Genomic DNA, 21,068 nt, shown 5'->3' with positions numbered 1-21,068 from the left:
TCTTGCTGCTTAGCAATAATGGTATGGGTTTAGGTTCTGCTGTGTGTACTGGTGGTTGACTGCCCCCCAGCCCAGAGTGTGCATGGAAAATTGTCTGGCAGCCTCCCTGACAGCAAGCAGTGATAGTGCCCATGAAGGGGACCTTGTTGGGCCCGCCCCTTTCACGGTTATCGCTTCTCGGCCTTTTGGCTAAGATCAAGTGTAGTATCTGTTCTTATCAGTTTAATATCTGATACGTCCCCTATCTGGGGACCATATATTAAATGGATTTTTGAGAACGGGGGCCGATTTCGAAGCTTGCTTCCGTCGCCCTATGCATTGACCCGATATGGCAGTATCTTCGGGTACAGTGCACCACCCCCTTACAGGGTTAAAAAGAAAGATTCCTACTTTCATTGCTACCTGCTTGCTGGCTAGCCAGCTAGCCAGCCCTGTGGGCCTTGCTGCTGCTGCTGCAGCCAAAAAACAAAAGGTGGTGCTGCTGCTGCTTCTGCTGCTTCTGCTTCTGCTTGTGTCTGGCCGCTGTTGGAGCGTCCAGGCACAGGACTTCTGCTGCTGCTGACTAAATGGCCTCCTTAATTGGATCATTTGAGTAGCCAGCACACCTGTGCAGGTAGGGCATGACATGATAGGCAGCTGCCTTGATAGCGGGTGGGTGCTGAATGTTCCTAATTGACAAAATAAGATTAATGCTTATGAAGAAATATAAAATCTCATCCCTTCCCCAATATCGCGCCACACCCCTACCCCTTAATTCCCTGGTTGAACTTGATGGACATATGTCTTTTTTCGACCGTACTAACTATGTAACTATGTAACATAACATGGGGGGGGTCTCCTGGCTGTTCACACAGGTGTGTCATTGCTGTACATTGACCATGCATTGCTTCTGTGGTATTGCAAAGGCAAAGACAAATGCTTCCAGCCATCCATTGCACTAATGGATTGGTCATCAGCTGGCTGTCTATGTCCCGCATCAATATAGACCAAAGTACAGAGGGTTAGGCTATGCTATTGTGCACCTACCTGATGCATCAGAAGGTGCGAGGCCCTTGCTAAATTCTGTGCACAGACTTTGAGATCTATACTTTAGACTGTATCTAAACCTGCTCCAACATGGACTGACATTCTGGCCTACTTTCAGCCGATGCGACTTGTCTGCCGCTGAACAGTCGCTTTTTATGTATTCAGCACCTATGTATAATGTTGTAAAAATGCTCTAGAAGCTAAAGTCGCAGAAATGTCACACATATTTGGCCTGCAACTTTCTGTGCGACAAATTCAGACAGGAAAAATCAGTATAAATCCTTAGAAAATTATCCCCCAGTGTCTCCATCTGCTGGCGGTATTGAATAAGCATTGCTGCACTGATGGGGTATGCATTAGACGAAAAAAAAGAAGAAAAAGAAGAATAATACGCCCAGAAAAGAGGCGAAAAGGAGAAAAACGTAAAAATACGTGAAAAAAAAGTAAGAGGAAGAGAAGGGAAAAAAAGGTGGAAATGGGTTTAAAAGTGATTTCGGCGGAGAAATATATATATATATATATATATATATATATATATATATATATACGCGCACACACACACATATATATAAACGTATTCTCCGTTGAGATATTGCAGCCGCTGCTGTGTCCAGGCCCAGGAGCCTTAGCACTGTGCTGTGATGTCACTCAATACCACTGACATCACTAGGTGTAAACAACATCTCTCCTTTGCTGTGTATGTGACTATGGAGCTGTTTGGTGATGTCGTCTATTATGGCCTTCATAGAAGCAACAGGAGATTGTTGCATCCATCTAGAACCCTCAGAACTACAGTGCTATGATGTCACTCACTTCCACAGGCCTTGCAGAGTGTAAACAACAACAACCCAGCTTTGTTGTGTATGTAACCATAGGGATTTGTGATGTCACCTAGAACCTTCACAGCAGCGACAGCTTTATGAGGAGCATCAGCACTGCTCTGCCTGAGCAGAACCATCACCGCCATAGGTTGTCAAATAACCCGGATTTAACCCACACAGGTAAGTCCAATGGGGTGCAGGCATGTCCTCTATGCTTACAGCTTCCCGTGGGTGTTGGTTTGATACCGTTTGGGGACAGCCAAGGAGGCATCTGCAGGCAACAAAGGTAGGTGTGTGCTTGTGTGTGTGTTTCCTATGCAGATCCTAAGCCCAGTGTCACATGCAAGTAGGAGGAGTAAGAAGGGTTCCTGGCAAATCCGGGTTATGGATTGCATTTAAAAAGGCCCCGTGGGAGTGCAATGGGCCCCTGTCTTGCTGCTTAGCAATAATGGTATGGGTTTAGGTTCTGCTGTGTGTACTGGTGGTTGACTGCCCCCCAGCCCAGAGTGTGCATGGAAAATTGTCTGGCAGCCTCCCTGACAGCAAGCAGTGATAGTGCCCATGAAGGGGACCTTGTTGGGCCCGCCCCTTTCACGGTTATCGCTTCTCGGCCTTTTGGCTAAGATCAAGTGTAGTATCTGTTCTTATCAGTTTAATATCTGATACGTCCCCTATCTGGGGACCATATATTAAATGGATTTTTGAGAACGGGGGCCGATTTCGAAGCTTGCTTCCGTCGCCCTATGCATTGACCCGATATGGCAGTATCTTCGGGTACAGTGCACCACCCCCTTACAGGGTTAAAAAGAAAGATTCCTACTTTCATTGCTACCTGCTTGCTGGCTAGCCAGCTAGCCAGCCCTGTGGGCCTTGCTGCTGCTGCTGCAGCCAAAAAACAAAAGGTGGTGCTGCTGCTGCTTCTGCTGCTTCTGCTTCTGCTTGTGTCTGGCCGCTGTTGGAGCGTCCAGGCACAGGACTTCTGCTGCTGCTGACTAAATGGCCTCCTTAATTGGATCATTTGAGTAGCCAGCACACCTGTGCAGGTAGGGCATGACATGATAGGCAGCTGCCTTGATAGCGGGTGGGTGCTGAATGTTCCTAATTGACAAAATAAGATTAATGCTTATGAAGAAATATAAAATCTCATCCCTTCCCCAATATCGCGCCACACCCCTACCCCTTAATTCCCTGGTTGAACTTGATGGACATATGTCTTTTTTCGACCGTACTAACTATGTAACTATGTAACATAACATGGGGGGGGTCTCCTGGCTGTTCACACAGGTGTGTCATTGCTGTACATTGACCATGCATTGCTTCTGTGGTATTGCAAAGGCAAAGACAAATGCTTCCAGCCATCCATTGCACTAATGGATTGGTCATCAGCTGGCTGTCTATGTCCCGCATCAATATAGACCAAAGTACAGAGGGTTAGGCTATGCTATTGTGCACCTACCTGATGCATCAGAAGGTGCGAGGCCCTTGCTAAATTCTGTGCACAGACTTTGAGATCTATACTTTAGACTGTATCTAAACCTGCTCCAACATGGACTGACATTCTGGCCTACTTTCAGCCGATGCGACTTGTCTGCCGCTGAACAGTCGCTTTTTATGTATTCAGCACCTATGTATAATGTTGTAAAAATGCTCTAGAAGCTAAAGTCGCAGAAATGTCACACATATTTGGCCTGCAACTTTCTGTGCGACAAATTCAGACAGGAAAAATCAGTATAAATCCTTAGAAAATTATCCCCCAGTGTCTCCATCTGCTGGCGGTATTGAATAAGCATTGCTGCACTGATGGGGTATGCATTAGACGAAAAAAAAGAAGAAAAAGAAGAATAATACGCCCAGAAAAGAGGCGAAAAGGAGAAAAACGTAAAAAAACGTGAAAAAAAAGTAAGAGGAAGAGAAGGGAAAAAAAGGTGGAAATGGGTTTAAAAGTGATTTCGGCGGAGAAATATATATATATATATATATATATATATATATATATATACGCGCACACACACACATATATATAAACGTATTCTCCGTTGAGATATTGCAGCCGCTGCTGTGTCCAGGCCCAGGAGCCTTAGCACTGTGCTGTGATGTCACTCAATACCACTGACATCACTAGGTGTAAACAACATCTCTCCTTTGCTGTGTATGTGACTATGGAGCTGTTTGGTGATGTCGTCTATTATGGCCTTCATAGAAGCAACAGGAGATTGTTGCATCCATCTAGAACCCTCAGAACTACAGTGCTATGATGTCACTCACTTCCACAGGCCTTGCAGAGTGTAAACAACAACAACCCAGCTTTGTTGTGTATGTAACCATAGGGATTTGTGATGTCACCTAGAACCTTCACAGCAGCGACAGCTTTATGAGGAGCATCAGCACTGCTCTGCCTGAGCAGAACCATCACCGCCATAGGTTGTCAAATAACCCGGATTTAACCCACACAGGTAAGTCCAATGGGGTGCAGGCATGTCCTCTATGCTTACAGCTTCCCGTGGGTGTTGGTTTGATACCGTTTGGGGACAGCCAAGGAGGCATCTGCAGGCAACAAAGGTAGGTGTGTGCTTGTGTGTGTGTTTCCTATGCAGATCCTAAGCCCAGTGTCACATGCAAGTAGGAGGAGTAAGAAGGGTTCCTGGCAAATCCGGGTTATGGATTGCATTTAAAAAGGCCCCGTGGGAGTGCAATGGGCCCCTGTCTTGCTGCTTAGCAATAATGGTATGGGTTTAGGTTCTGCTGTGTGTACTGGTGGTTGACTGCCCCCCAGCCCAGAGTGTGCATGGAAAATTGTCTGGCAGCCTCCCTGACAGCAAGCAGTGATAGTGCCCATGAAGGGGACCTTGTTGGGCCCGCCCCTTTCACGGTTATCGCTTCTCGGCCTTTTGGCTAAGATCAAGTGTAGTATCTGTTCTTATCAGTTTAATATCTGATACGTCCCCTATCTGGGGACCATATATTAAATGGATTTTTGAGAACGGGGGCCGATTTCGAAGCTTGCTTCCGTCGCCCTATGCATTGACCCGATATGGCAGTATCTTCGGGTACAGTGCACCACCCCCTTACAGGGTTAAAAAGAAAGATTCCTACTTTCATTGCTACCTGCTTGCTGGCTAGCCAGCTAGCCAGCCCTGTGGGCCTTGCTGCTGCTGCTGCAGCCAAAAAACAAAAGGTGGTGCTGCTGCTGCTTCTGCTGCTTCTGCTTCTGCTTGTGTCTGGCCGCTGTTGGAGCGTCCAGGCACAGGACTTCTGCTGCTGCTGACTAAATGGCCTCCTTAATTGGATCATTTGAGTAGCCAGCACACCTGTGCAGGTAGGGCATGACATGATAGGCAGCTGCCTTGATAGCGGGTGGGTGCTGAATGTTCCTAATTGACAAAATAAGATTAATGCTTATGAAGAAATATAAAATCTCATCCCTTCCCCAATATCGCGCCACACCCCTACCCCTTAATTCCCTGGTTGAACTTGATGGACATATGTCTTTTTTCGACCGTACTAACTATGTAACTATGTAACATAACATGGGGGGGGTCTCCTGGCTGTTCACACAGGTGTGTCATTGCTGTACATTGACCATGCATTGCTTCTGTGGTATTGCAAAGGCAAAGACAAATGCTTCCAGCCATCCATTGCACTAATGGATTGGTCATCAGCTGGCTGTCTATGTCCCGCATCAATATAGACCAAAGTACAGAGGGTTAGGCTATGCTATTGTGCACCTACCTGATGCATCAGAAGGTGCGAGGCCCTTGCTAAATTCTGTGCACAGACTTTGAGATCTATACTTTAGACTGTATCTAAACCTGCTCCAACATGGACTGACATTCTGGCCTACTTTCAGCCGATGCGACTTGTCTGTCGCTGAACAGTCGCTTTTTATGTATTCAGCACCTATGTATAATGTTGTAAAAATGCTCTAGAAGCTAAAGTCGCAGAAATGTCACACATATTTGGCCTGCAACTTTCTGTGCGACAAATTCAGACAGGAAAAATCAGTATAAATCCTTAGAAAATTATCCCCCAGTGTCTCCATCTGCTGGCGGTATTGAATAAGCATTGCTGCACTGATGGGGTATGCATTAGACGAAAAAAAAGAAGAAAAAGAAGAATAATACGCCCAGAAAAGAGGCGAAAAGGAGAAAAACGTAAAAAAACGTGAAAAAAAGTAAGAGGAAGAGAAGGGAAAAAAAGGTGGAAATGGGTTTAAAAGTGATTTCGGCGGAGAAATATATATATATATATATATATATATATATATATACGCGCACACACACACATATATATAAACGTATTCTCCGTTGAGATATTGCAGCCGCTGCTGTGTCCAGGCCCAGGAGCCTTAGCACTGTGCTGTGATGTCACTCAATACCACTGACATCACTAGGTGTAAACAACATCTCTCCTTTGCTGTGTATGTGACTATGGAGCTGTTTGGTGATGTCGTCTATTATGGCCTTCATAGAAGCAACAGGAGATTGTTGCATCCATCTAGAACCCTCAGAACTACAGTGCTATGATGTCACTCACTTCCACAGGCCTTGCAGAGTGTAAACAACAACAACCCAGCTTTGTTGTGTATGTAACCATAGGGATTTGTGATGTCACCTAGAACCTTCACAGCAGCGACAGCTTTATGAGGAGCATCAGCACTGCTCTGCCTGAGCAGAACCATCACCGCCATAGGTTGTCAAATAACCCGGATTTAACCCACACAGGTAAGTCCAATGGGGTGCAGGCATGTCCTCTATGCTTACAGCTTCCCGTGGGTGTTGGTTTGATACCGTTTGGGGACAGCCAAGGAGGCATCTGCAGGCAACAAAGGTAGGTGTGTGCTTGTGTGTGTGTTTCCTATGCAGATCCTAAGCCCAGTGTCACATGCAAGTAGGAGGAGTAAGAAGGGTTCCTGGCAAATCCGGGTTATGGATTGCATTTAAAAAGGCCCCGTGGGAGTGCAATGGGCCCCTGTCTTGCTGCTTAGCAATAATGGTATGGGTTTAGGTTCTGCTGTGTGTACTGGTGGTTGACTGCCCCCCAGCCCAGAGTGTGCATGGAAAATTGTCTGGCAGCCTCCCTGACAGCAAGCAGTGATAGTGCCCATGAAGGGGACCTTGTTGGGCCCGCCCCTTTCACGGTTATCGCTTCTCGGCCTTTTGGCTAAGATCAAGTGTAGTATCTGTTCTTATCAGTTTAATATCTGATACGTCCCCTATCTGGGGACCATATATTAAATGGATTTTTGAGAACGGGGGCCGATTTCGAAGCTTGCTTCCGTCGCCCTATGCATTGACCCGATATGGCAGTATCTTCGGGTACAGTGCACCACCCCCTTACAGGGTTAAAAAGAAAGATTCCTACTTTCATTGCTACCTGCTTGCTGGCTAGCCAGCTAGCCAGCCCTGTGGGCCTTGCTGCTGCTGCTGCTGCAGCCAAAAAACAAAAGGTGGTGCTGCTGCTGCTTCTGCTGCTTCTGCTTCTGCTTGTGTCTGGCCGCTGTTGGAGCGTCCAGGCACAGGACTTCTGCTGCTGCTGACTAAATGGCCTCCTTAATTGGATCATTTGAGTAGCCAGCACACCTGTGCAGGTAGGGCATGACATGATAGGCAGCTGCCTTGATAGCGGGTGGGTGCTGAATGTTCCTAATTGACAAAATAAGATTAATGCTTATGAAGAAATATAAAATCTCATCCCTTCCCCAATATCGCGCCACACCCCTACCCCTTAATTCCCTGGTTGAACTTGATGGACATATGTCTTTTTTCGACCGTACTAACTATGTAACTATGTAACATAACATGGGGGGGGGTCTCCTGGCTGTTCACACAGGTGTGTCATTGCTGTACATTGACCATGCATTGCTTCTGTGGTATTGCAAAGGCAAAGACAAATGCTTCCAGCCATCCATTGCACTAATGGATTGGTCATCAGCTGGCTGTCTATGTCCCGCATCAATATAGACCAAAGTACAGAGGGTTAGGCTATGCTATTGTGCACCTACCTGATGCATCAGAAGGTGCGAGGCCCTTGCTAAATTCTGTGCACAGACTTTGAGATCTATACTTTAGACTGTATCTAAACCTGCTCCAACATGGACTGACATTCTGGCCTACTTTCAGCCGATGCGACTTGTCTGTCGCTGAACAGTCGCTTTTTATGTATTCAGCACCTATGTATAATGTTGTAAAAATGCTCTAGAAGCTAAAGTCGCAGAAATGTCACACATATTTGGCCTGCAACTTTCTGTGCGACAAATTCAGACAGGAAAAATCAGTATAAATCCTTAGAAAATTATCCCCCAGTGTCTCCATCTGCTGGCGGTATTGAATAAGCATTGCTGCACTGATGGGGTATGCATTAGACGAAAAAAAAGAAGAAAAAGAAGAATAATACGCCCAGAAAAGAGGCGAAAAGGAGAAAAACGTAAAAAAACGTGAAAAAAAAGTAAGAGGAAGAGAAGGGAAAAAAAGGTGGAAATGGGTTTAAAAGTGATTTCGGCGGAGAAATATATATATATATATATATATATATATATACGCGCACACACACACATATATATAAACGTATTCTCCGTTGAGATATTGCAGCCGCTGCTGTGTCCAGGCCCAGGAGCCTTAGCACTGTGCTGTGATGTCACTCAATACCACTGACATCACTAGGTGTAAACAACATCTCTCCTTTGCTGTGTATGTGACTATGGAGCTGTTTGGTGATGTCGTCTATTATGGCCTTCATAGAAGCAACAGGAGATTGTTGCATCCATCTAGAACCCTCAGAACTACAGTGCTATGATGTCACTCACTTCCACAGGCCTTGCAGAGTGTAAACAACAACAACCCAGCTTTGTTGTGTATGTAACCATAGGGATTTGTGATGTCACCTAGAACCTTCACAGCAGCGACAGCTTTATGAGGAGCATCAGCACTGCTCTGCCTGAGCAGAACCATCACCGCCATAGGTTGTCAAATAACCCGGATTTAACCCACACAGGTAAGTCCAATGGGGTGCAGGCATGTCCTCTATGCTTACAGCTTCCCGTGGGTGTTGGTTTGATACCGTTTGGGGACAGCCAAGGAGGCATCTGCAGGCAACAAAGGTAGGTGTGTGCTTGTGTGTGTGTTTCCTATGCAGATCCTAAGCCCAGTGTCACATGCAAGTAGGAGGAGTAAGAAGGGTTCCTGGCAAATCCGGGTTATGGATTGCATTTAAAAAGGCCCCGTGGGAGTGCAATGGGCCCCTGTCTTGCTGCTTAGCAATAATGGTATGGGTTTAGGTTCTGCTGTGTGTACTGGTGGTTGACTGCCCCCCAGCCCAGAGTGTGCATGGAAAATTGTCTGGCAGCCTCCCTGACAGCAAGCAGTGATAGTGCCCATGAAGGGGACCTTGTTGGGCCCGCCCCTTTCACGGTTATCGCTTCTCGGCCTTTTGGCTAAGATCAAGTGTAGTATCTGTTCTTATCAGTTTAATATCTGATACGTCCCCTATCTGGGGACCATATATTAAATGGATTTTTGAGAACGGGGGCCGATTTCGAAGCTTGCTTCCGTCGCCCTATGCATTGACCCGATATGGCAGTATCTTCGGGTACAGTGCACCACCCCCTTACAGGGTTAAAAAGAAAGATTCCTACTTTCATTGCTACCTGCTTGCTGGCTAGCCAGCTAGCCAGCCCTGTGGGCCTTGCTGCTGCTGCTGCAGCCAAAAAACAAAAGGTGGTGCTGCTGCTGCTTCTGCTGCTTCTGCTTCTGCTTGTGTCTGGCCGCTGTTGGAGCGTCCAGGCACAGGACTTCTGCTGCTGCTGACTAAATGGCCTCCTTAATTGGATCATTTGAGTAGCCAGCACACCTGTGCAGGTAGGGCATGACATGATAGGCAGCTGCCTTGATAGCGGGTGGGTGCTGAATGTTCCTAATTGACAAAATAAGATTAATGCTTATGAAGAAATATAAAATCTCATCCCTTCCCCAATATCGCGCCACACCCCTACCCCTTAATTCCCTGGTTGAACTTGATGGACATATGTCTTTTTTCGACCGTACTAACTATGTAACTATGTAACATAACATGGGGGGGGGTCTCCTGGCTGTTCACACAGGTGTGTCATTGCTGTACATTGACCATGCATTGCTTCTGTGGTATTGCAAAGGCAAAGACAAATGCTTCCAGCCATCCATTGCACTAATGGATTGGTCATCAGCTGGCTGTCTATGTCCCGCATCAATATAGACCAAAGTACAGAGGGTTAGGCTATGCTATTGTGCACCTACCTGATGCATCAGAAGGTGCGAGGCCCTTGCTAAATTCTGTGCACAGACTTTGAGATCTATACTTTAGACTGTATCTAAACCTGCTCCAACATGGACTGACATTCTGGCCTACTTTCAGCCGATGCGACTTGTCTGTCGCTGAACAGTCGCTTTTTATGTATTCAGCACCTATGTATAATGTTGTAAAAATGCTCTAGAAGCTAAAGTCGCAGAAATGTCACACATATTTGGCCTGCAACTTTCTGTGCGACAAATTCAGACAGGAAAAATCAGTATAAATCCTTAGAAAATTATCCCCCAGTGTCTCCATCTGCTGGCGGTATTGAATAAGCATTGCTGCACTGATGGGGTATGCATTAGACGAAAAAAAAGAAGAAAAAGAAGAATAATACGCCCAGAAAAGAGGCGAAAAGGAGAAAAACGTAAAAAAACGTGAAAAAAAAGTAAGAGGAAGAGAAGGGAAAAAAAGGTGGAAATGGGTTTAAAAGTGATTTCGGCGGAGATATATATATATATATATATATATATATATATATATATATATATATATATACGCGCACACACACACATATATATAAACGTATTCTCCGTTGAGATATTGCAGCCGCTGCTGTGTCCAGGCCCAGGAGCCTTAGCACTGTGCTGTGATGTCACTCAATACCACTGACATCACTAGGTGTAAACAACATCTCTCCTTTGCTGTGTATGTGACTATGGAGCTGTTTGGTGATGTCGTCTATTATGGCCTTCATAGAAGCAACAGGAGATTGTTGCATCCATCTAGAACCCTCAGAACTACAGTGCTATGATGTCACTCACTTCCACAGGCCTTGCAGAGTGTAAACAACAACAACCCAGCTTTGTTGTGTATGTAACCATAGGGATTTGTGATGTCACCTAGAACCTTCACAGCAGCGACAGCTTTATGAGGAGCATCAGCACTGCTCTGCCTGAGCAGAACCATCACCGCCATAGGTTGTCAAATAACCCGGATTTAACCCACACAGGTAAGTCCAATGGGGTGCAGGCATGTCCTCTATGCTTACAGCTTCCCGTGGGTGTTGGTTTGATACCGTTTGGGGACAGCCAAGGAGGCATCTGCAGGCAACAAAGGTAGGTGTGTGCTTGTGTGTGTGTTTCCTATGCAGATCCTAAGCCCAGTGTCACATGCAAGTAGGAGGAGTAAGAAGGGTTCCTGGCAAATCCGGGTTATGGATTGCATTTAAAAAGGCCCCGTGGGAGTGCAATGGGCCCCTGTCTTGCTGCTTAGCAATAATGGTATGGGTTTAGGTTCTGCTGTGTGTACTGGTGGTTGACTGCCCCCCAGCCCAGAGTGTGCATGGAAAATTGTCTGGCAGCCTCCCTGACAGCAAGCAGTGATAGTGCCCATGAAGGGGACCTTGTTGGGCCCGCCCCTTTCACGGTTATCGCTTCTCGGCCTTTTGGCTAAGATCAAGTGTAGTATCTGTTCTTATCAGTTAGAACAGATACTTACCTGGCAGGGGAGATACCATGATCGCTACGGTCTGAAGAACTCCAAGCATTGTGGTAGAGATTTTGCGTAGTACGATTGCAGTACTTTTCGTTCTTATTAGAACCGCATTTCTCTAGAGCATACCACCTGAAGATCGTCTCCTGCCTGCCTCGGAACATCTGAAGAAGGAGAAGATCTTGAAGACTGCAGCTCCGGAAGAAGCCGACGAATAACCTGGAAGAAGGGAATCGGCGGTGAATTCCGGAACAGCGGCGAAGAGGAAGGCGGCGCAGAATCTTTTCGAAGAAACTCGCTGCCTCTGGAGAAGGATTTGCATAGCTCCTCCCACCGGGACCGGATCTGCATAGCTCCTCCCACCCGGGAAAGAAGACTTTGCGAAGCCTCTCTCCACAAGCAAGCAAGGAAGCGGAAAAGAGCCTGCTGGAAGAAGCCATGGCCTCAACCAGCAAGTCCACCCAGGAGGCTGCAGGGCAAGGCCTGGAGGTCCAGCCCCAACCAAAGCAAGCTTCAACCTCCACCACGGCAAGGCAGAAGGGCGGCAGAATTCCTAACCTGGAAGCTCCAACCCTGGAGCCCTGGATGAGGCAGACTGTTGCCTTGAAGCTCAAGCCCGTGGACGGAAGGGTGCCGGACATGTCCCACGACGTGTTCTGCAAGAAGATGCTGGCGGATCAAGGCTTCCCCACGGCTGACACCCTGGGAATAGCAACCTTCTTTTCGGGAATCTTCTACATCACCTTTGCCACCATTGGGACCTGTAGAAGATACTGGGAGGTGGTGAAAGCGGCGAGTCCCGAATCCCCTTTCTCTCGCTTTGTGGGCAACTGCCTTATTCAAAGAGAGGAGAGGCGGGTGACGGTCTCAATGCGGAACCCACACACCCCAGGCACGGACATCTCGACCTTCCTGAAGCGCTTCTGCACCGTGGTGAGGGAGCCCACCCGCATCCTGAACTCACTCGGATACTGGACCTGCAAGTGGTCTGTGGTCGTCAGACTCAACAAGAACCCTGCTTCTCCAGACGGACTACAGCACCTGCCAACGACATTTTCCTTGGGCAACTCCACAGGACTTATCTTCTACCCGGACATGCCGCAGACCTGCAGGAGATGTGGCAAGATGGGCCACGAGGGCAAGGACTGTACGGAGGATGCCTGCAGGTATTGCCGTGTGACGGGTCACACGACCAAGGACTGCCCCAAGAGCAAGACCTGCAACCTCTGCGGACTGGCAGCCCACAGCTACAAGGACTGCCCCCAGAGGGAGAGAACATGGGCATCTGTGGCAGCGAGAGCACCGAAGCCAGCCCCAGCTCCGGAGCCAGCACCACGGATGGCCAAGCCGACCAAGGAGGGTAAGAAGGCGAAAGCCACCACCCCTGCCCCGTCCCGCCCCTCCCCTGCCCCTCCCGCCCCATCCCCTGCCCCTCCTGCCCCATCTCCTGCCCCATCCCGCCCCACCCCTGCCCCATCCCGTCCCACCCCTGCCCCATCCCGTCCCACCCCTGCCCCTCCTGCCCCATCCCGTCCCACCCCTGCCCCTCCTGCCCCATCCCGTCCCACCCCCGCCCCTCCTGCCCCATCCCGCCCCACCCCTGCCCCCCGTACCCCACCCCGGCCCACCCCTGCCCCGTCCTCCCCTGCCCGGCCCACCCCTGCCCCGTCCTCCCCTGCCCGGGCACTCTCTCCTGCCCCCCGCCCCACCCAGCCTCCTTTCTCTCCTGGCCCAGCAGCACCTAACCCCCCTCCAGCTGCTGGTGCCCGCCCTTCGGAGGACTTTCCTGTGCTTCCTCCCCCAGGTACCATACAGAGGAAGAGGAAAGGAAGGGACAACGTATCAGAAGAGTCCCACAAAAGAAAGATAATCGAGACCTGCGAGACCCCTCAAGCTTCAGATGAGGAGGAGGAGATGGAGCAGGTCTGCGAGAGCCTTGAGGCTTCAGAAGGAGAGGAGGTGATGGAGCAGGCCCAAGTGGAGCAGGTCCAAGCAGAGCCAGTCCAAGCTCAATCTATGGAGGAGCTGCTGCAGGACCCAGAGGTTAAGAAAATCCTGGACACTCCGTCCAACACGGTCTACGACGAGTTCTTGGAAGGGCGCTACGAGAAGCCACAGGAGCCGACAGGCGCCAGAGAAGAGGACCCGTCCGACCAGACTGGTAACTAGTATCAGAACTAACCTCTCTTTTTATTCCCATGGCTGATCTCAACATCTTCTGCATTAATGTGAGGAGTATTAGAGCTTGGTTCAGATTTCAGACTGTTCTTACGTTCTTAGATTCCCAGAGGTGTGATGTTTACATGTTGCAGGAATGTGCTTTGTCTGCTTCTAGGTCTTACAACCATCTGGCCAGGCAGTGGCCTCACGGCCCTTCCTACTGGTCTGGTGGGGGCGACAATAGGTCTGCGGGGGTGGCCATCCTGATCAGGGGAGGTAACTTTGCACTTGATTCCGTCCGGGAGCTCGTCTGTGGCAGACTTCTTGTCGCAGACGGTTCCTGGGCGGGTGAGCCCGTGCGGCTCATCAACGTGTATGCCTCCCCTGAGAGGGATGTCCGACTGGAGGTTCTCCAGGCCCTGCGGGCTGAACTCGCCACCACTAGGGCAGTGGTGTTGGGTGGTGACTTCAACTGCCCCATTGAGGTGGAAGGGCGCAGTTCTGGCACATCCGCCAACCTGGACGTGACGTCTAAACTGCTGATTGAGATGGTGACGGAGGCATCCTTGCAGGACGTTGTCGGGTCCATCGGGAACGGCTCCGTAAACTATACGTGGAGCCGCCCCGATGGCTCGCTCCGTTCTCGGATAGACTTCATCTTCACTTCGAGAGCAGTCAGAAAGGTGTCGTACTCTATGGTCCCCTGCTTCTTCTCTGACCACAGGGCCATTCGATTCCGGGGGACTCTGGGCCATGGATTCCCACCTGGCCCGGGCTCCTGGAAGTTGAATTGTGCCCTGTTGGAGCAGAGGGAGGTCATGGAGGAACTTAGGGATGCTTACCTTGTATGGCGAAATGACAAATGTCTGTTCAAGTGCATCAGCGATTGGTGGGAATATGTTAAAGTCGAATTCCGTTGTTTCTTTCAGGCAAAAGGCAGACAACAGGCGTGTGCGAAGAAGTGGGACTTGAGGAAACTGCAGCGCGAGCTGCGGTCCCTGCAGGACCTGCTCCAGTGTGGCTGGGACGTCAGGGAGGAGCTGGAGGAGACCAAAAAGAGCTTGAAAAGGCACTTTGAGGAGGAATCCAAGCGAATCGTCTTTCGTTCCAAGGTGGAGAACCTGGAGAAGGGTGAGAAATGTAACTCTTTCTTTTTCAGGAAGCTCCATGCCGGCCACACGCCCCTGACTGAGCTGCGAGATGAGACCGGACACATGAGGAGCGGCAAGGAGGAAGTGATGGGGGTCGTCCACGACTTCTACAGCAACCTCTACGCCCCCAAGTCATCCGACCCCGAAGCCGCCGAGAGGTTCCTGTCAGGTGTCACTAACGTTGTTGATCCCGCAGGTGCGGCGGCTATGGACGATCCCTTGACGGTGGGGGAGCTGCTCTCTGCCGCTAAATCCCTTAAGCCCGGCAGGACCCCGGGCAGTGACGGTCTCCCGGCCGAGCTCTACGTAGCGCTGGGTGACCTGATCTGTACGGACCTGTTGGAGGTGTACGAGGAGATGGTGGTGGGGGGCAGAATGCCTCCGTCGTTGAGGGAGGGGATGATCACGATCTTGTATAAGCGGAAGGGGGAGAGATGTGACCTGAAAAACTGGCGTCCCATCTCTCTCCTGAACGTGGACTACAAGATCCTCGCCAAGGTGCTGGCCAACAGGCTGAAACCTGTCATGGGGCAGATCGTCCATCCGGACCAGACCTGCAGCATTCCTGGCCGCAGGATTGCCGACAGCCTTGCCCTTGTGAGAGACACGGTCCATTACATCCAGGACCGCGGGGGCCGCGCCGCCCTGGTCAGCTTAGATCAGGAGAAGGCGTTCGACCGTGTCTCCCACGCATTCATGGACAGGGTTTTGCGCAGGCTGGGTCTGGGGAAGATGTTTTGCTCTTTTGTTAACGTTATGTATTTTGACATTTACAGCACGGTGTTGGTGAACGGCTGGAAGACTGACCCCTTTCCCATTCTTTCAGGGGTTAGACAAGGCTGCCCTCTTTCACCTCTCCTTTTTGTTTGTGTTATAGAGCTCTTCGCTGAGACTATCCGGCAGAATGGAGAGATCAGAGGGATCACCGCACCAGGACCAGATCGCCACGAGGTCAAGTGCTCGCTCTACATGGACGACGTGACCGTCTTCTGCGCTGACCAGCGTTCGGTGACTGCACTCGTCCAGACCTGCGAGGACTTCGGCAGAGCTTCGGGGGCAAAAGTCAACTGCGGGAAGTCGGAGGCCATGCTCTTCGGGGAGTGGCACCTGGCTTCTTCCGCCCCCTTCCCCTTTGCCGTTAAGCCGGACTTCATTCAAATTCTTGGAGTCTGGTTCGGGAAGGAAGGAGCGGCCCTTAAGTCTTGGCAAGACCGACTAGGAAGGATAAACTCAAAGATCGGACTGTGGAGCTCCAGAAAGCTCACGATGGAAGGCAAGGCACTTGTCCTGCGGAGTGAAGTTTTGCCTGTGCTCCAATATACCGCACAGGCCTGGCCTCCCCATACCACCGTTTGCAAGGCCATCACCCGGACAGTGTTTGGCTTCGTCTGGGGCAAAATGGACAGAGTCAAGAGGACCGTGATGTACAAGGAACCCCGCAAGGGTGGGAAGGGAATACCCGACATCCCCGCTCTGCTGAGGGCCTCCTTTGCATGTGTCACGGTGCAGCGGACTCTTGTAGAAAAGACTGGCTCAGCGGGCAGGTCCATGTCTCGCTTGCTTCTCATGCCCCTCTGGAGACAGCTGGGCTGGGACAAGTGGGACAGCTCCATCCCTTACAACTGGAACACTCCCTGGTTCTATGGGGATGTTGTCCGGTTTGTGAGGGAGCACCAGCTGGAAGGACTGAAACCAGACCTATGGAAGCCAAAGACAATCCACAAGCTCATCCGAGCTAAGGACTCGACCGAGCTGGTTCCGGGACTCCCCGCAGCCACTGCAGAGACAGTTTGGAACAATGTGGCCTCAAAGCGGCTTACCAATGGACACAAGGACTTGTCGTGGATGGCCGTCATGGGAGGTCTCTCTCTCAGGTCATTCATGCATGCCCGCAACCTGTGCAAGACCCGGTACTGCCCCCGTTGCCCCTACGTGGAGGAAACATCTTTCCACGTGTTTTGGCAGTGCCCCTTTGCACAGGGTCTGTTGGACGCCCTAGAACAGGAACTCAGAGACTCAGTGCCCAGGAGCTGCCTATCGTACCATTCGGTGCTTTACGGCCTGTTCCCTGGGACCCACGACGTGGAGGCCATCCAGGAGGCCTGGCGCCTTATGAACTGTTTTAAGGACGCAGTGTGGCTTGCCAGGAACCGCCTCGTGATCAACAGGGAAAACATGTCCGTCCGGGACTGCCGCAGGTTCATCAAGAACCTGCTTAGAGACTATTCCATCTTGGACAGCTCGGCCGTTGATGAGGAAGAAGAGGAGTGAAGACCCCTCTCCTTCTCCCATGTCTCCCTGAAGATACAGCCCAACAGTTTGGCCCTGTGATCCGCCCCCTCCCTACCCCCACATAGTCGCCCACACCCCTACCCCGATCACAGATTGTATTATTTGGTTTTTGTTTGATCTCTTGTGCCTTTATATTGCAGGATTGAGCTGAATGAATGTTAGAGTAGCATGGTGTGCGATGTATAGCTTAGGGAACCTTTGCTGTGTATTGTACTATCATGCTTTGTGTGACTGTAATTTATTGTACGACTTGTAATGACTGAACGGAAAATAAAGCTCTTTCAATCAAAAAAATCTGTTCTTATCAGTTTAATATCTGATACGTCCCCTATCTGGGGACCATATATTAAATGGATTTTTGAGAACGGGGGCCGATTTCGAAGCTTGCTTCCGTCACCCTATGCATTGACCCGATATGGCAGTATCTTCGGGTACAGTGCACCACCCCCTTACAGGGTTAAAAAGAAAGATTCCTACTTTCATTGCTACCTGCTTGCTGGCTAGCCAGCTAGCCAGCCCTGTGGGCCTTGCTGCTGCTGCTGCAGCCAAAAAACAAAAGGTGGTGCTGCTGCTGCTTCTGCTGCTTCTGCTTCTGCTTGTGTCTGGCCGCTGTTGGAGCGTCCAGGCACAGGACTTCTGCTGCTGCTGACTAAATGGCCTCCTTAATTGGATCATTTGAGTAGCCAGCACACCTGTGCAGGTAGGGCATGACATGATAGGCAGCTGCCTTGATAGCGGGTGGGTGCTGAATGTTCCTAATTGACAAAATAAGATTAATGCTTATGAAGAAATATAAAATCTCATCCCTTCCCCAATATCGCGCCACACCCCTACCCCTTAATTCCCTGGTTGAACTTGATGGACATATGTCTTTTTTCGACCGTACTAACTATGTAACTATGTAACATAACATGGGGGGGGTCTCCTGGCTGTTCACACAGGTGTGTCATTGCTGTACATTGACCATGCATTGCTTCTGTGGTATTGCAAAGGCAAAGACAAATGCTTCCAGCCATCCATTGCACTAATGGATTGGTCATCAGCTGGCTGTCTATGTCCCGCATCAATATAGACCAAAGTACAGAGGGTTAGGCTATGCTATTGTGCACCTACCTGATGCATCAGAAGGTGCGAGGCCCTTGCTAAATTCTGTGCACAGACTTTGAGATCTATACTTTAGACTGTATCTAAACCTGCTCCAACATGGACTGACATTCTGGCCTACTTTCAGCCGATGCGACTTGTCTGTCGCTGAACAGTCGCTTTTTATGTATTCAGCACCTATGTATAATGTTGTAAAAATGCTCTAGAAGCTAAAGTCGCAGAAATGTCACACATATTTGGCCTGCAACTTTCTGTGCGACAAATTCAGACAGGAAAAATCAGTATAAATCCTTAGAAAATTATCCCCCAGTGTCTCCATCTGCTGGCGGTATTGAATAAGCATTGCTGCACTGATGGGGTATGCATTAGACGAAAAAAAAGAAGAAAAAGAAGAATAATACGCCCAGAAAAGAGGCGAAAAGGAGAAAAACGTAAAAAAACGTGAAAAAAAAGTAAGAGGAAGAGAAGGGAAAAAAAGGTGGAAATGGGTTTAAAAGTGATTTCGGCGGAGAAATATATATATATATATATATATATATATATATATATATATATACGCGCACACACACACATATATATAAACGTATTCTCCGTTGAGATATTGCAGCCGCTGCTGTGTCCAGGCCCAGGAGCCTTAGCACTGTGCTGTGATGTCACTCAATACCACTGACATCACTAGGTGTAAACAACATCTCTCCTTTGCTGTGTATGTGACTATGGAGCTGTTTGGTGATGTCGTCTATTATGGCCTTCATAGAAGCAACAGGAGATTGTTGCATCCATCTAGAACCCTCAGAACTACAGTGCTATGATGTCACTCACTTCCACAGGCCTTGCAGAGTGTAAACAACAACAACCCAGCTTTGTTGTGTATGTAACCATAGGGATTTGTGATGTCACCTAGAACCTTCACAGCAGCGACAGCTTTATGAGGAGCATCAGCACTGCTCTGCCTGAGCAGAACCATCACCGCCATAGGTTGTCAAATAACCCGGATTTAACCCACACAGGTAAGTCCAATGGGGTGCAGGCATGTCCTCTATGCTTACAGCTTCCCGTGGGTGTTGGTTTGATACCGTTTGGGGACAGCCAAGGAGGCATCTGCAGGCAACAAAGGTAGGTGTGTGCTTGTGTGTGTGTTTCCTATGCAGATCCTAAGCCCAGTGTCACATGCAAGTAGGAGGAGTAAGAAGGGTTCCTGGCAAATCCGGGTTATGGATTGCATTTAAAAAGGCCCCGTGGGAGTGCAATGGGCCCCTGTCTTGCTGCTTAGCAATAATGGTATGGGTTTAGGTTCTGCTGTGTGTACTGGTGGTTGACTGCCCCCCAGCCCAGAGTGTGCATGGAAAATTGTCTGGCAGCCTCCCTGACAGCAAGCAGTGATAGTGCCCATGAAGGGGACCTTGTTGGGCCCGCCCCTTTCACGGTTATCGCTTCTCGGCCTTTTGGCTAAGATCAAGTGTAGTATCTGTTCTTATCAGTTTAATATCTGATACGTCCCCTATCTGGGGACCATATATTAAATGGATTTTTGAGAACGGGGGCCGATTTCGAAGCTTGCTTCCGTCGCCCTATGCATTGACCCGATATGGCAGTATCTTCGGGTACAGTGCACCACCCCCTTACAGGGTTAAAAAGAAAGATTCCTACTTTCATTGCTACCTGCTTGCTGGCTAGCCAGCTAGCCAGCCCTGTGGGCCTTGCTGCTGCTGCTGCAGCCAAAAAACAAAAGGTGGTGCTGCTGCTGCTTCTGCTGCTTCTGCTTCTGCTTGTGTCTGGCCGCTGTTGGAGCGTCCAGGCACAGGACTTCTGCTGCTGCTGACTAAATGGCCTCCTTAATTGGATCATTTGAGTAGCCAGCACACCTGTGCAGGTAGGGCATGACATGATAGGCAGCTGCCTTGATAGCGGGTGGGTGCTGAATGTTCCTAATTGACAAAATAAGATTAATGCTTATGAAGAAATATAAAATCTCATCCCTTCCCCAATATCGCGCCACACCCCTACCCCTTAATTCCCTGGTTGAACTTGATGGACATATGTCTTTTTTCGACCGTACTAACTATGTAACTATGTAACATAACATGGGGGGGGTCTCCTGGCTGTTCACACAGGTGTGTCATTGCTGTACATTGACCATGCATTGCTTCTGTGGTATTGCAAAGGCAAAGACAAATGCTTCCAGCCATCCATTGCACTAATGGATTGGTCATCAGCTGGCTGTCTATGTCCCGCATCAATATAGACCAAAGTACAGAGGGTTAGGCTATGCTATTGTGCACCTACCTGATGCATCAGAAGGTGCGAGGCCCTTGCTAAATTCTGTGCACAGACTTTGAGATCTATACTTTAGACTGTATCTAAACCTGCTCCAACATGGACTGACATTCTGGCCTACTTTCAGCCGATGCGACTTGTCTGTGGCTGAACAGTCGCTTTTTATGTATTCAGCACCTATGTATAATGTTGTAAAAATGCTCTAGAAGCTAAAGTCGCAGAAATGTCACACATATTTGGCCTGCAACTTTCTGTGCGACAAATTCAGACAGGAAAAATCAGTATAAATCCTTAGAAAATTATCCCCCAGTGTCTCCATCTGCTGGCGGTATTGAATAAGCATTGCTGCACTGATGGGGTATGCATTAGACGAAAAAAAAGAAGAAAAAGAAGAATAATACGCCCAGAAAAGAGGCGAAAAGGAGAAAAACGTAAAAAAACGTGAAAAAAAAGTAAGAGGAAGAGAAGGGAAAAAAAGGTG

At 49.1% G+C, this 21,068-nt stretch overlaps 6 non-coding genes and 2 pseudogenes across 6 annotated transcripts; all 8 read left to right on the top strand.

The window, feature by feature from the left end:
- Positions 1–169: 169 nt before the first annotated feature.
- Positions 170–360, top strand: LOC130337718 (U2 spliceosomal RNA). Its single transcript, XR_008878557.1, has one exon. It is a non-coding gene; the product is annotated as a U2 spliceosomal RNA (small nuclear RNA).
- Positions 361–2,446: 2,086 nt separating this feature from the next.
- Positions 2,447–2,637, top strand: LOC130337717 (U2 spliceosomal RNA). Its single transcript, XR_008878556.1, has one exon. It is a non-coding gene; the product is annotated as a U2 spliceosomal RNA (small nuclear RNA).
- Positions 2,638–4,719: 2,082 nt separating this feature from the next.
- Positions 4,720–4,910, top strand: LOC130337715 (U2 spliceosomal RNA). The gene has a single exon (XR_008878555.1). It is a non-coding gene; the product is annotated as a U2 spliceosomal RNA (small nuclear RNA).
- A 2,077-nt stretch (positions 4,911–6,987) lies between these two features.
- Positions 6,988–7,178, top strand: LOC130337714 (U2 spliceosomal RNA). Its single transcript, XR_008878554.1, has one exon. It is a non-coding gene; the product is annotated as a U2 spliceosomal RNA (small nuclear RNA).
- Positions 7,179–9,256: 2,078 nt separating this feature from the next.
- On the top strand, positions 9,257–9,447 carry LOC130337713 (U2 spliceosomal RNA). Its single transcript, XR_008878553.1, has one exon. It is a non-coding gene; the product is annotated as a U2 spliceosomal RNA (small nuclear RNA).
- A 2,093-nt stretch (positions 9,448–11,540) lies between these two features.
- LOC130337756 (U2 spliceosomal RNA) lies at positions 11,541–11,717 on the top strand (annotated as a pseudogene).
- Positions 11,718–17,480: 5,763 nt separating this feature from the next.
- LOC130337753 (U2 spliceosomal RNA) lies at positions 17,481–17,653 on the top strand (annotated as a pseudogene).
- Positions 17,654–19,739: 2,086 nt separating this feature from the next.
- On the top strand, positions 19,740–19,930 carry LOC130337712 (U2 spliceosomal RNA). The gene has a single exon (XR_008878552.1). It is a non-coding gene; the product is annotated as a U2 spliceosomal RNA (small nuclear RNA).
- Positions 19,931–21,068: the final 1,138 nt, after the last annotated feature.

This window comes from Hyla sarda, unplaced genomic scaffold, assembly GCF_029499605.1.
Source record: "Hyla sarda isolate aHylSar1 unplaced genomic scaffold, aHylSar1.hap1 scaffold_506, whole genome shotgun sequence".
NCBI lineage: Eukaryota > Metazoa > Chordata > Amphibia > Anura > Hylidae > Hyla > Hyla sarda.
This window is presented reverse-complemented; position numbering and strand designations above follow the sequence as displayed.